The 15,102-nt window shown below is 41.6% G+C and overlaps 1 long non-coding RNA gene across 1 annotated transcript in view; it reads left to right on the top strand.

Annotated features, from left to right (window-relative positions):
- The window catches only part of LOC112983653 (uncharacterized), a 74,126-nt gene extending 59,478 nt beyond the window's left edge, over positions 1-14,648 (top strand). The window contains exons 8-11 of the long non-coding RNA XR_010385776.1: positions 5,467-5,638; positions 7,320-7,489; positions 11,393-11,514; positions 11,990-14,648. This is a non-coding gene — a long non-coding RNA (uncharacterized LOC112983653). The remainder of the gene's footprint in view (positions 1-5,466; positions 5,639-7,319; positions 7,490-11,392; positions 11,515-11,989) is intronic.
- The last annotated feature ends 454 nt before the right edge of the window (positions 14,649-15,102 follow it).

Below are 15,102 nucleotides of genomic sequence, written 5' to 3'. Positions count from 1 at the left end.
TTGCTTCTTTGGTAGTTATAGGTGCTCCAGATGAAAATCTGCATTGTGAGAAGTAATTTCACCCAAGAGGTTAACCCAGATGCGAGCACCATAGTCATAAGTCCTCAGTGTGCGTTTATGGGTCCACAGAACTCATGAATCTTAATCCAGTCGGAGCATATCAGAATTCAAAGTCCACTATGCAATGTGCTGGTCTATAAACTGCAAAGCATGAACAGAGAGGAATGTGTACTGATGCTAGTATTTTTAACTGAAACAACGAAGTCAGAGATGAATACGTTTGTTTATCAGCTCTGGTTCTTTTTCCATTTCAAACAAAATGACTGCATACAGTGGTCGGAAAGGCCTGCAGCTATGATCTGGTCCCAAATTGTTCTTACATTTGTTGGCTCCATGGATACCAGGGAATTTATTATTGATTTAACCTGGTGAATCAGATCTAAATCACACCCTCTGCTTCTGATCTCAAACCCACCTGAATACGATGTACCAAAGGTGTAAAGCAAATTCTCTGGAATTTTTCTAGTTTCATAAATGTGGAAGTGAGAGAACATCTTAATATAGTTTATTAGTATGAATTCAGAACTTAGAGAGTTAGGGGATCCAAATATGAGATGGCAGAGATTAGGTGACAGAGGGATGAGAAGCAAGAGAAATTCAAATGCTAAAGAAATACTCATTTTAGAATTTGCCTCCTTTTTAATTTGTCTTTACAGTATGTAATTCTAATAATATCATTATTCCAGGATCACATCACTACAATGGCAGGCAAATCTAGTTTAAAATTACTACTACTACAGGCCGTTCATCCATGCTACCAGTTCTGGAGAGTTTTCTGGCTTTTGAAAGTGCACTTACTTCCTTTCGATTAGGAATGTCATAATTGAATTTTGAGGACAAAAAGATTTGAATTAGTAACAGCAAAGTAATTAGAACACTAGTTAAAAGACATATTCTTCACAATATCCCTGCGTGTTATATCTAGGACGTTTCTTGTAAAATCCATTTCATGAGACTTAAAACTCCTTCCGCTGAATAATTAATCAAGTGTTAAATGTACCTCTATGCAATTATCTTAAAAAGAATTAGAGGAATCAGTGAAATATGGTTATCTCCTATTCATAAAGAGTAGAATGAGTTATTCCTCTTTGTTACATATATTTCATTGCTGATCAGCTCTACTATAAAAATCCTAGTGTTATCTACTGCTGAAATCTATAGACACTTCTCTTTTAAACAGAGCTCTTAGGTGAAAATACCTGCACTGGAGTGATGATGGGTATGAACAGCATATTTTGGACAAGATGCTGATCTGCATATAATTGATATATTTCAGGAAAAATTTCATTACTTTATAGTACTCCAATGAAACTGCAGGCATAGTTATTTGAAAATGAATATTTTAAGGATTTGGAAATGTGCATAATGAATTGATTAAGAACTAAACAACGAGAGTCCTTTGTGGGGGATTCTAACCCTCACGTTCTGGGGCTTTGCTTTTGTCTACAGTGTCCGGTAATGGCCATTACTGAAGCCAATCTCCTGGCCCAGAGGGAGGCCTTGTTCTTGGTTCCTACATGTGAAAAGAAGTTACACTGTGCTAATTTTTTCCAAAGCCTTCCTTTTCTTTTATGTTACTACTCTATTCTGAATCCCAAAGCAATTTGAAATTTTCTCATAATTTTCTTTACCATAATCTTCATAACGTTCTGACAACAAAAAAATGGTGTAATGTTCTAGACTGAATGACAGCTGCCTGCTAGGCTGTAAGCCTAAATTGCCGTTGTTATCTGATCCATAGCAAACCCTGATCCCTGGGCCGACCGCTGTAGGGCCTGTGGAACCATCCTATGGTGTACCTTGAAGTTTTCCTGCAGTGGGATTGAATTGGTTAACTGCAGACTGGACCTCAGAAGTGAACTGATATGTATCTGCTGTGGACAACCAGGGGACCGGGGCTGAAGTGATACAGTTTAGAGACCTTTGTGGCGTGCAGGGAGACTGCTAACATAATGCTTTGGCATCCCAATCATACCTGTACAGAACATCAGTTTAATAACATGCAGCGCCAGGCTCCTGCTTGCTTAATCAATTTATTTCTAAATGAGAATACATAGTGCAAAGGAGATGAATACAGCCCCAGATCTATACTGCTTTAATTTCATAGGTTTTGCTATAGATGAAGATTTACATATTCCCTGCTAAGAATTAAGCACATTCTGAAATAATCTTGCCTAGATGTGTGAAGTTTATTAGCATTCAAAATACCTGTTAGTATGCTTGCAATACTTGTATACAATATGAACACACACTTGTAAAATGTACCGGCAGCCAAACCATGCATTATCGCGTTTGAAAACAAAAATGTCTCTGCTATGTATGACACGTTATTTCAGGCAGTGGGAAAATATGGGACAATTCTTTCCTTGTTAGCACAAAATGGCTTCTTTCCAGATAAAAAGGTATTGTAATAGCGTGTTTTCTTCACAGTGTTGTCACGGGTGACCTTTGGCACCTCCTAAATATGAGAAACTTTCTCATAATCCTGGAACTGTGTTTAAAATGCATAGGCACATTGACTGTTCATTCTAGATGAGGGTAAAAAAAAGCATTAAATAGAAGCTCTGTGCAACATATGGATGATTTTGTATGAACTACGGCTGCTGCACAGTCGTAAGTAAATTGTGCAGTCTGTCTCCTGTGCGCTTGCCAGCACCCAGAGCATTATTATCTGCCCTAAGGTCTGGCCATTGCCGAGTTACTAATCAATTTCTTTTATTAGATTTATTACTAATGTATGAGGGCCTTTAATCTGAAAGCACAGGTCTTCTTGTTTTCAATTAGGGCTGGAAGGGGTCCCTGGGAAGGCATATTCTGCTTAAAACAATGGTATCGTGTAACAGTGTTTCACACATTGGGGAGCGGGGAGTACTGCTGGCTCAATCCTAGCTACGCAGTGAGGTCTCAAGGCCAGAAGGGACCAGCAGGTCAGATCATGTGGTCTGACCTCACAGGTTTTAAATTGCAATCAGAATCTCCTAAATAGAGCGCACTAACTTGGGCTGGGCTAGAATGTTTTAGCCTGGTTACTAACGCAAAGTCCTAAACTATTGTGTATTATGGGGAACAGGAGTCAACTAAGATATCCCCAGATCCCCAAAGCCTTTCCAAAGGAAGGAACTGATGGGTCAAATGGTCCCTCATACCGCCGGGGGCTATAAAAAGCATCAAACGTCGCTGCCACTCCGACTTTGGGGGAAATTCCTTTTGGCCCCCAAATCTAGCAACCCGTGCAACTCCGTGCATGGGTCCCCCGGCAGCAAAGGTGGGTACAGCCTGGGAGTGAGGCGAAGTGGCCTTTTTCAGATTTTCAGCACACCTAGGGACCCTCACCTTTTCCAAGACTGTACACCCTCCCTGAGGCTTACTAATGTTAATGCCTAGCTCTAAGACCTCATCTGGCCGTTTTCAGGGTAAATGAGCTTCGCCCCGGGTATCAGGTAGCTTTTCACCAGGTATCGATCCACGCTGAGTAGATACTGCATAGGATTAATTCTGATAAGCTAAATGGTCTGATATCCTTAAGCTTCACATGGAAAGGTGTGTTTCCCTGCCCGTAGCCCTTTTTTGAAATTTGTTTCATGTTTCCTTTTTTGAAATATGGACAAGAAAACTGGGTGCCACATTTTAGCAGAGTTTTCATGAACACTGTATTAGGGATGGGATCTTTACAATTGTCTTTTGCTAGAGATGGCAAAAAAAAATATACAGTACTTGAGAAATGGACTCTCAGTCAATTTTTTGGAAAAAGGCTAGAGGAAAATTTAATTTTTCTTTAATTTTCTCTGAGACATTATTAAATGAAACTCTGAGTTTGAAAATGGTATTTTCATTCAAAATTGACTGCAAAATAAAGCATATTAAATAATTCTCAGAAAGCCCCAAATATTTCATTTCATTAGATTCTTCATTTTGCCATTAAAAATGTTCCATTTATTCTGAGATTATTTTTAATTTATGTTTTGGGGGCTTGGTTTTGATTAAATCAAAAAATATTTAGTGGTAGCTCAGTACTAAATCTTACTCCCTTTGTGCTTTGGAAGCTGTCATGAAAAGCCCCAGATAGCAGCTAGGTGGCATTACTATTGTTCTTAATGCTTTTACTTTTGTTATCCAAGGATTGCCTTAGCTCTATTTGTATAGATTGATGCTTAGAGCTCATTTTGAGGCAGTTATTTATGATGGTTCCTAATTTTTTCTCTGAATCGCTGCTTTCTAAGAAAATCTTCTGTTTCGTAGGAATAGCCTTTATTTTTTGTTCCCAGATGCCCCTTTTATTTTTATTTGCAGTGTTTACAAACATGATCATCAGAACTGTTAATGAAAAGTTTTTACTAAGATTTTTCTAGCTTTCTTTTTTATTGTCATCTCAACAGTAAAACCTAGATACAAGATATTTTAATTAGCTATTTTTTCTGCAAACCTGAGGATTATACATAATGCTTAATAATAAATAATCCCTATTTTTATTTTGCACATGAACTCAATGCCTTCATACTTTTTAAATTAATTATATCCTCTGCCAAGGGGGAGTGATGATATGCAGTCAAATGGCTTCATGTTTCTAGCTTTATTTAAAGATATACACAGCAGTCCTGGAACTGAAATGATCAAAATGCATGTATACTCCTTCCTTTCTTTCAGGCACCAATTTCCCCTTGCTAAGAGTTACTTGCCCTAAGAGCTGATTCTAACTGCAGAGACAGTGACTTCCCTTGCTGCCAACTACTGCTCCCCCAGAAGAAACACTACTGAAAACCAGCATGGCCCTTTCCCCAGAGGCAAAAGTGTTCCTTGGACACAATAAAAAATAAATTGTAAAACTGTGTATGAGTACCATCTGGCAATCTCTGGTGTAAAAATGTCACGTCTTTTAGTAAGGGTCCAGGGAAGTAGTAAGCCCAGAGCGTGTCCCCAGAATAAATCCCTTTGATAAGAAGGTGATAAAAAGGTGATTCAGTTTTAGGCTAACAGAAACTTTTGTCAAACCTGAAAAGGTGGCCTTGTCTCCAAGCAGGAGCAAGGATAGATAGAAAAGATGACTGGGAAACTCCTGTGCCACTCTGCATTGTAACAAACCTGCTGCCTTTCTGCATTAATAAATAGTAAAAGGATTGGTGGGGTGTGGGTGTGGGTGTGGGTAGCTGGGTGTTTTGTAGGTGTCTTCATGCACACTGAATGGGCAAAAGCCTTACTGAACTAAAAGTTGTGTGGTTGAGATGGGTCCAAGAGCTACAGTAATTCAGTCCGTCCTCAGATGGCATCGAGTTTGCAGAGTGAGCATGGTTCATGTGTGAAATGAGGTTACAGCAAGAAGATCCATCACCCAAAAGCATGAGACAAAGTGAGGAGGAGGAGTTCATGTACTGTGTAGCTCTCAGATCTCTTTTCTGTGTCCCCTCCTAGCTCGCAACAGCCCTGACTTGGCCCATTTGCTGAAGACAACATGGAGACGATTCTCCCTCTTGGGACACCAACACTGACAGGCAAATGCCTGGCAGAGGCGAATGACGAGAGAGAAATATTGCATGTCACCCCTGACGCGGATGCTAGCAGGAGGAAGCTCGGAGGGGCCAAGGTAAGCTTGTTATGGCAACAGCCATGCTGCCGGCCCACCTCCTCCGCACTCCCTCCTGCCTGTCAGGGCATTAGGCAAGAGGGGGAGAGACGGCAGGTCCTTGCTGGGCTGCTTTTGAACCTTTTCTGGTCTTTGATCACTATGATGTATCACTGCAGAATTTTCCTCAAGCCTTCTGAGAAAGGGACACTTAGTCTCTGCTGAATTCCCCTATCCTCCTCTCCCGCCTTGCTCCCAGCTGTGCCTTTGCCTTGCCTCTCGCTCTGCGCCGGAGAGCGCTCACGCCGCCCTCCCAGGACACCACTGCTGCACAGCTTTGTGCAGCATACTTGACACAGCGCTCTTACCAAACCACATGTTTGTAAATTGTGCTCTTGTGAGAGCTTTTTCAGAAATTACCAGTGGCCAGTTAAATACAGCCCAGCACAAACTGCTGCTTCATGGGTCACTCCCTTTCCCCCCTGCAGCTTGCACAAACAGTGAGGAATTGTTTGCAGGAAACAGCAGGAAAGTAAAAAGCTATTATCACAATAAACACAGAATTGTGGGCTGTTCTTATGAAACACTCATTTGGGTTCTTAGCAGTGTTGTATCCACTTAAGAGCTAATCATTTCTGTTAGTAGAAATACCTCTCTACCTTCAGCACAAACCTCAGAATATTTCAACATAAACATGATTTGCCCCTCAGAGAAGTAATTAGAGTCATGGGATCCCTGAATTGCCCGTGTGCCGTGTTATAGGCATCCTCTGGGTGTCAGACCGATGCCTAGGAGAGCATCTCCCCGGGGCCCAGGGCAGCCCTGGCAAAACAGCAGAGAAACTCTTGCTAACGCTCCCTATGGCCGCTGCCAACATCTTCCAGATCCATAGGGCATGGGAAGACTCTCCTTTCACTGTGCTCTAGGAAAGTTGTTAAGCTCAGGATTTTGCCTTGTACTAACCATATCTGCCAATATTAGTCAATTTGTTAAAAATAACTTGCAATTATCCGGTATAATTTGCAACTAACAATCAATTATGCAGATTATGAGTAACGAAACACAGATACTGAAATGTACACATGCACTCCTGCCCCTTGCTGGTATAGAAGCCATGCTGGGAATTAGTCGTAGGCCAGCCAGCCAGAACAGACTATGGCAAGCAGCTCTTTCAAATCTAAAGATGGGCTTGGGTGTGCAAAAGCTTCTCTGTCCTTTCCAGCTATATCCTTTGGTCAAATAAAACCCATGCACCCTTTGCAACCCTCAGAGCAATCCTGAATCGGGGGGGCTCTTATTGTGGCATGCCATTTGGTGTAAGATAAAGCAGCCGTAAAGCTCCTCTAACTTCCATCTGAGCAAAATCACCTCCAGGATTCCCCTGCTAGAAAGAAGGTTTGCAGAAGTCGCTCATAAATCTGCCTTCCTTATCTCTTTTGTCCATAAAATGACAAATGCACCAATTCTACAAACTTGCTTTATGCCTCAGAACAGATTATGATATTTTGGTGTTGGTTTAGTATTTTGTTCTCCTTTACATCAGCGTGACTCAGTAAAATCAATGAATATCTTTACTAACTCTGTGTCACTGAATGCAGAATTTAGATATGCATAGCGGATATAATTTATGTTATTAAAGAAAAAGTATTAATGCTACAGAGAACATTTAGGGCAAAGAGGTCATTATTTTACTTTATTTTAGAAGAGGAATGAAAGAAATTGAATTTGGGTCCTGCAACACCAGCACCAACTAGGATTCAGCTCTTCTGCACTGTCCGAGCAAAAAGATAACTGATTGACTGAAAGATATTGACTTTGATATTGACTTTGATATTGACTGAAAAGAATTCTCACATCCAACATGACTGCAAGGTGAGAAACAAAAATGACAACTCTTGTATCCTCTGAAAAGAATCTTTTAAAAATCCTTTTTTTAACACTTTTTATGTCTGTTATAGCTTACAGTTTTACCATTTTCTTCTACCAGTAGAATATTTTTGGCACTCAGTATGAGACTGTCTTTCAGAAATTTATTGTGTGCATGTCCTCTGAAAAATAAGTCTCGTGTCATTTTCAAAGATATTATCCTTATTAAACCAGTTCCAATTTGTCGTCTAAGTTCTGTTTAGCAAAACTAGTCTCCTGCAATATAAATAGGACCATTTTTATTGAATGTTTTTCAGCATTTTGATAAAATTATGATTTTTGGCTTGCATTTAAATTAAATACAGAAAAAAGTTTTTGGTTTTGTTCCCTTTCTTTCAGGCAAAATGTACTGAAAATATTTTATTTTTCAGCCCAAATCTCAAATCATAAAAATGTCTGCAAATTTAATTGACAGGCCAAAGTAAGTCATATTATAGACTAAATGTTATAGAACCACAGTCTATAGTTATGACATCTGTGAATTTTTTATGCTCTCTCTTTTTCATAGATAAGGTAGGATTATTTAAGGGTATGGCTTTCAGAAACAGCTGAATAATTCAGGAGAGCAAGTCCCATTGAAAGGAAGTGGTTCTCAAGTAAAGACTCTGAAAACCCGTAAGAAAGAATTCATAAAGGTTAAGCTTCTTCTTGGCTGTTACTAGGTTTTGAATTCGAGTTTGACGTACTTTGAAATAAAGAAGACAAATGAGCAATCTGAGGGAATACCTTCTCCTGATGGTGCACTTGGGAGTGTGTATTCTGATGAAATACAGTCTTGGCTTGGCTGCTTGCCTGCCTTTGATAGCTGCACTGATAACACTGAGTAGTAACACTTGGGAATGCTCTGATTTAATGTAATCAAAGTATCTTCCAGGACTACAATTTCAGAGTAGTAGCAAAGGAAAAGTGTTCTTAAAGAGGAGGAACAGGACTAATATGAAGGAGAGGAACCATGGAAAAGAGGAGAAAAATGAGAAGGTAGAAAATGACAGAAAAAGGACATAGACAAGTGTAGAAAAGAAGGATCACAGCAAGAGTGGAAAAGGGAAAAATATAAAAGGTCTCAGGGAGAAGAAAAAGGAGAGAAGTAGAGATGATGCAAATACTACATGAGAGCAAGGTAATGGAAGAAGACAAGAGAAGCTTTCCCCCCTTGAAGATATTGAGAGTTATTTGATGAGACTGGGTGGGATGGCAGTTAAGTGAATAAAGACAGGATATGAGGTTAGGTAGCAACAGAGGATGCAGCTGAGAGGCAACCAAGGAGAAATGATTGTTCACCTAGAAGAACTGAGTGTTAATTCGTCAGGTGGTCGAAGATGAAATGTGCTCTGAATGTCAACCTTTCAACTGATACTGGCTTCCCAGCAGTGTAAAAATTGATCTGAATGGCTATGTTCAAGCTGCAGAGGAGGAATCTTTATCAGTGACCTGGTGGAGATGACTTCTGTCTCCTCAGGTTGGAAGATGATGCTGAGCTGGGGTGACCAGCTGGTACACTCAAGGGCCGGACGGCATCCAGAGGGACCTAGACAGGCTGGGGGAATGGGCTGACAGGAACCGTATGAAAGCCAGCAGGGACAAATACAAAGACCCCTGTGATGGGACAGGCTGGGTCTGAGGGATGGAGAGCAGCTGTGCAGAAAAGGCCCTGGAGGTCCTGCTGGGCAGTGAGCTGAAGATGAGCCTGCAGGGTGCTCCAGCAAAGGCTAATAGCATCCTCGGCTGTATCGGCAGGAGCATAGCCAACAGATTGGGGAAGGGACAGTCTCCCTCAAGCTGGCCCTGATTAGACCTCCCCTAGATGCTGCATCCAGTTTTGGGTCCCTCAGTACAGGAAAGACATCAATAAACTGCAGCGAGTTCAGCGGGGCACTTCACAGTGTGTATGGCAGGAGGATGAGAGACATCAGGCTCAAGTTGAAACAAGAGATGTTCAGCCTGGAAATAAGGAGGAACTTCGTCCCCATGAAGACAGCCAAGAAGGGAGGCAGGCTGCTCAGAGAAGCTGTGCCATCTCTGTGCTTGAAGGTGTCCAAGACCTGACTGGAAAAAGCCGAGCAAGCTGGTCTGATCTCAGAGATGGGCCTGCTTTGAGCGGGAGGTTGGGCTAGAGACATCCTGAGGTCCTTTGCAACTTGAAAAAATATCCTATGATCTTATGAATACTCCATACCCTGACCTGATTGCACCATATTGCAGCTCCCACCCTACCTGTGTGCCCAGTTTTCCTTCCAAGGCATGCTATGTAGGTGTTAGTCTAAGTTTTTATTTCATTTACATATGTTTTAGTGAAAATAGCCCAGAACTGCCTGGGCAACAACAAAGTCTATATGAAATAATTTGGATCAGGACACTGAATCAAGTCACAACTTAAAATGCATTGTGGGAAATTTTTATCTGAGTAACTGGGATTTTAAGAGTTCAATAACTGAGTGAGAGATCATTATCTCCACACCTTGAGGAATAAAAATTTTCCCATGCCAGCGTCATTTGTATTAAACACTAACTTACACAGCTTGAAACTCTCATGAAAGTTACACAAGCACATTGACAGAAGATTAGTCTGTACCTTCCTTACATCAAATATAATTGCTGGTGGTTATAATTTGACTAGAGTGTGCTGTGCCTGTAATTTCATCAGATACTTAAAAATACATTATAGCAATTAGTTCTGTGCTTGTCCATGAATTTCCAGGACATTTGGAACAGGATTTCCAGCTGTATGGCTAGCAGACAAAAAGATTGCACGTCCAAAGAGCTGCCATGTACGTTTCTCAGTACAAGCTAGGCAGCAGTAAACAACAGCATGTGGAAATCCTGCCTTTTATTATTTTCCTGGACATGTCATTAAAAGAAAAAGAAAAAAAGATTTTGTAAGCCACTCTGGTAAGTAAAGCAACACTGTGTACATGATATATGGCAGGAGAGACAGGCAGCCCTTTATTTGTACGTTGCACAGCATTTGCTGGGAACACTACTATTTTCTGTTAGTATCAGGATTTCTACCTCTGTGCTGATTCACTTCACTAAAACTAACAGAAGGAGAAGGATGGAGGAGTGACCTGCCTTACTTTTAATGGTAGATTATGCATTTTCACAAAGAGCCTAATGCAAGTCCCTTTGTCTAAAGTGAATTGAAAGCCTTTTACCCTCTTTGATGGCAGTTGTATTGGTCCTAAGAAGAATAAAAGTCTTGTGAAAAGCTGCTGCTGCTGCTTTATTTAGAGAAGTAATTAATAGCAAGGTTAGAGGGAGATCAAAGGGTTATGGTGGGTAATTAGAAAAGTTGGGGAAATTGCTTTTTGTAAAACAAAACCAGTACAAAAAGAAAAAATAAAGCTGCATGTTGCTGTCTTCCCAAATGAAAAATATGTTTCTTATTTCTTTTGCAAAATAGGCTAAAAAAAAAGATTGTAATTTGGCCAGTCGTGGTAAAATTCAGTTATGCCAATAAGAAGCAATAAGTGCGACCTAGACAGATGACTGACTACTTGCTTTTTCATTAGGAGAGCAGTAGTGAGAGCCCATTTCACTGCAGGCAGAGAATTAGAGGATTAGGTTCATTTGCTGCACTTTTACTTTGGCCTCCATGTGGTCCCCATCTGGAGCAGGAGGCAGAGGAGAGCTTGACAACACATGGTCTCCAGCTAGTTTCCACTAGTGCTGTGCTTTGTTTTCATCGACGTGCCGCTCGGGCCCGAAGCGGCGACAGTACCCGTGCCAGGGCTGCCCCAGGCCCAGGCTCTGGCCAGCCCAGCCCCGCAGTGGGTTGGTGCCTGCAGCCCGCCTGGGAGCCCCTCCACACACAGGCGCCCTTCTCACTGCAGGCATTCTTTCCCTCCTCAGACTTCCTGTTTTTCCTTCACGAGCTTTCTTCTTCAAGTTGAAGTCGAAAGGAGAAGTATTTGCCAGCAGGACGGATCCTTTCCTTTGCAAAATGTTCTTTCATTCTGGATTCTGCACGGCAGGTAATTTCTGGGGGGAGGTCTGCAATGGCAACAAGACTGCCAGAGGGGACCACAGCAAGAAGCAGTCACAGCATCCCTTCCCCAGGCGCCCACGTGCTGTGCAGAAGCCCCGCGCTGCTCGGGTGCAGGGGGGAGGGCTGGGTGCCACCGCTCTATTCCCACGGCTACCTCCCTGGGCAGAGACCCCAGGAACGGAAATTACAGCTGCCCTGCAATGGCAGAAACTCCACATGGGGATTAACGGCCGAAACACCAGCTGCCATTGAGCGAGGGCCTCACTACGAAAGGAAGGACTATTGTCCTGCAGCAGGAAGGGGGATGAATGCAGTACAGTGTATGAAGATATTGTGAAGTCTAGCTAATAGGCAAGTTCTGGGGATGAGGCACAGTCAATCACATGGGATTAGGCACATGGGATGTAGGAAAGACAACAGATGGCATGAAAAAAAGCACTCTTCTTTCTTTCTTTCCAAAGGAGATCACACTGATGGGAAACATGCCAAAATTTTCCAGAATCTCAAAGCCCAAGTGGAGTAAAGAGATATTACATTTCCATGATTCAGAAAGCAAGTATTTTCATGGAATAAGGATCAATCTGTTTCAATCACAGTGGATCACCCAGCTGCAGAGGACCCCCCACACTTGCTTTGTAAGGTAACTTTGAAGCACAGAGAGACGTAGCATCTACAGGCCAGAGTGCCATTTCCCTGCTCCTACAACCGAGACAGTGGAAGTGCTGATGCCGGGGTGGTTTCGCTTGTCTGCTTCCTATTTCCCAGCACTACCAGCTAGCCCACCCAGCAGGGCAGGCGAAATCTAGTCAGGCTTCCAGTCGCTTCAGCCACTTGCTTGTTCTCCCTTTTTAAAAAATTTTTCGTTTTTCTCTGTTTATGAAATTTACACTTGCTGCTGTGGTCTCACCTGGTCTCGCTGTCTATCTAGGCAGGTTCAGACTTGAGAACCAGCCGAGAAAAACCCAAGCTCTGGACAAAAAGGTGTTGCTAATGCTGTAGGTGGCACTCATCTGACTCGGCCAGAGACCAAGGGCCAGCCCCTGTCAGCGACCACAGTGCAGTTGGAGGTGCTGTCTTTCTGCAGAGACATGAAACAGAGGTTCAGGCAAATTGCCATATTAAAAATGTCACAGTACTTTCTCTGCAACAGTAGGACCGTTAGCTCCCATGATCAAGCCAAATTTTAATTTGAGTAATTTACATGCTACTTACCTAGAATTCTCCCTATGGCTTCAACTGGATAAGGCAATTTATGTTCCTGGCCACTGCCATGTTCTACGATGCTGCTCTGTGGTGTTACACAGCTGTTGCATTTCACCTCGAGGTGGCTGTACAGCAGCTGCTGACAAAGTGATTCTACATTTATAACGTGTGTAAGTGTGTTGGTAAGTTTGTAAACCATGTTAAGCTCTTTCTGGATTAAAAGCAAGACATGCGTGCAAATGTATCACAATTACCATTTTGCACATCTCCTTCTAAATATGCATTTGTAGAACAATTAGCCTTAATGGAAGCTGCAAACATGGATCCAGAAAAGACTCTTAATTCTTTAAAGACATAATAGCTGCATCAGTTAAAGATATGTTAATAGCAAATGGTTTTATTCATTTGATCTTATCAAAGAAAAGCTTCAACTACATTGTTCATACAGCAACTTCAAAGACTTCTTCATTCATTCATGTAGTACCGACTCACCCTCACTAAAGATGAACTGTGAGTAAACACTAAAAGAGAGAAAATAAGATAAGGCGCATGGGAGTTTTTACAAAGAGAGAACACATTTCCCTCTTCTCACTGCCCTACATGGGTTTAAGTGTCTGACCGTAAGCCTCCAATTAAGTTATTGTTGAAGTGCCTTTGAAGCACTATGCTAGCTCTTATACTCCAAGGAGTCACAGGAAAGGATGTTGTCGTCGTTTTTATGCAGTTCACCAGTTCTTAATGGACTTCATATGGTCTCTGCTTTTCCAAAGCAGCCTTCCTTATCACAGCTACAGCATGGTGCTCTCATCTTTTGTGCAAATTTTTAATAAAAGATTTATCATTTCTCCCTCTCCAAACCTATACACACATAAATCTCTCACTCCTGCAAAGGAATGTGAAGCAGCATCCTTAGTTAATTCAAGCAGCAAAAGTATAAGCATAAGAATTAGCTTCAGATCAAGTGCATTAATGCCTGTCCTGGTGTATTGGGTCAGGACCAAACAGAATCCAAGACTTTTACTAGGGGAAGTGGGAACATCTTCAAGGACTTCATGGAAATATCAGTAGCTGACTGCAATATGGCCATAATAATGCTTACTGGTGAAGACTATTCATACTGACTCTGTGAGGCAGTAAGAGAAAGTGTCAGTAGCAGAGCTTGCACCTGACCATTGGAGTACCTGATTTTTGATGATCCCAGAGGAGCACAGAGGCTGAAAGTAGAACAGAGATGTTAAGCAATATAGTCTGGTCTCTTGGTAGTGTAATTTGTTCTCTACAGTCTTTTTTTTATGTTCTGTACATGACTTAAGGGATGAATTAACTACTAACTTTGACTCCAGTGTGACTTGAAAAAAAAAGTCATGAATAGTCCCTGATGATTTCAGAGTATTTTATTGTTCATCTAGTCCTGTTGTGAAAGTGACAAAGCGACAGTCTTTCCTGCAGCTGTGTGTGTGACATGAGCCAATGACTCTCTTGGCTTCTTGCTGCTAGGCTTAAAAAAAAGAGAAAAATAATGGCTTTATTTTCTTGTTATCAGGCTCTTCCTCTAGAAGTAGCTACTCACTTTGTTTGAGCCAGATCAGCTTCCGCAATTCAAAATCTGAAACCTTCATCTGAACCTGATGCTACCGCTGGGAAGGTTTCACACCTGTGCATGCCGATGGCATTGTGCACAGAAGGAAGTAAAGCTTGTTTGACCAAGCACTGGTCCGACTTGGGGGTGAATATGCTTAGGAAGAAAATGAGAGTGTTATGCCCAAGTAACTCATATACAAGGAACAAATGTATTAAAACAAGGATTCTTTTCTTGGGTGTTTTTTGTTGCTGTTTCACAAAGCAGAGTGTCTGGTAGTTGGAGGTTGTAGCCAACACAATGTTGTCATAATAGTTTTACATACCATTTAAATATAAAATAATGCAATTAGTAAATACAAGCACTTAATGTCTCATTAAGGAGAACAATGCAAAAGTTATAAGACAAGTGCAAACTTGGCTTAAGAAGGTGAAAGCTGAGTTAGTCATAGTCACGTTCACCAAATCTAAATGTCTCTGGCTTTGTTTTGCACTGATCCATTTAGAACTAATTAAGTTGTGCATCATCAAACACTGGGCTTTTACAGTTCCAAACTACCTTCATTCTGACACCTGTCCCCAAAATAATGAGCAAACAGGTTTATCACAAAGACCATATGTTCACGTCAGGATTTTGGGTCAAAGCAGTGGTGTAGTTTTGAAGGAAATTGCCCAGCTGTCTCCACTAACCACACACAGCTTTGTTCACCAGGCAGTGCTGGTGCAAGGGAACCAAGTCACTTTTGAAGGCACCCAAATCAGCAGCTCTGTTGCAGGTGTGTTCCCAATGGGT

The sequence above is a fragment of the Dromaius novaehollandiae genome, chromosome W (assembly GCF_036370855.1).
Source record: "Dromaius novaehollandiae isolate bDroNov1 chromosome W, bDroNov1.hap1, whole genome shotgun sequence".
Taxonomy (NCBI): Eukaryota; Metazoa; Chordata; class Aves; order Casuariiformes; family Dromaiidae; genus Dromaius; species Dromaius novaehollandiae.
This window is presented reverse-complemented; position numbering and strand designations above follow the sequence as displayed.